The sequence below is a fragment of the Penaeus monodon genome, chromosome 24 (assembly GCF_015228065.2).
Source record: "Penaeus monodon isolate SGIC_2016 chromosome 24, NSTDA_Pmon_1, whole genome shotgun sequence".
Lineage (NCBI taxonomy): Eukaryota > Metazoa > Arthropoda > Malacostraca > Decapoda > Penaeidae > Penaeus > Penaeus monodon.
In genome coordinates, this window is record NC_051409.1 from 8,463,209 (window position 1) to 8,463,596 (window position 388).

Consider the following 388-nt stretch of genomic DNA (forward strand, 5'->3'; position numbering starts at 1 on the left):
GGGCCAATTTCCCTTTGGCCCTGCAACGCGGGGAGGGCCCTGCACGTCCTTTCCCCAACGCCTCTCGCGACTGACTATCCCCCCGGCCGGGGCAAGTCCCCCTTCACAGCGCCTCGGGGGAGGGTAAAAACTGGTACTGCGCGCCTTGCCCCTTCCCCCTTCCGTACTTTGAAAGGAGTCTCTGAGCCCCTTGTTTTGGGGGGGGGCGGCCTGTGTTTTTTGGTATGCGGGAGGTTTGTTTGGGCGAGATTTTATTCAAAAAGGGGAGAGGATGGGGGTCTTCAAAAAAAGGAGAATGAATTGGGGGAAACAAAAAAGGAAAGGTAAGATAAAGCGAAAAAAAAAAAAAAGAAAATCGAAGAAAAAGAAGAAAGAACCCCACCATAAT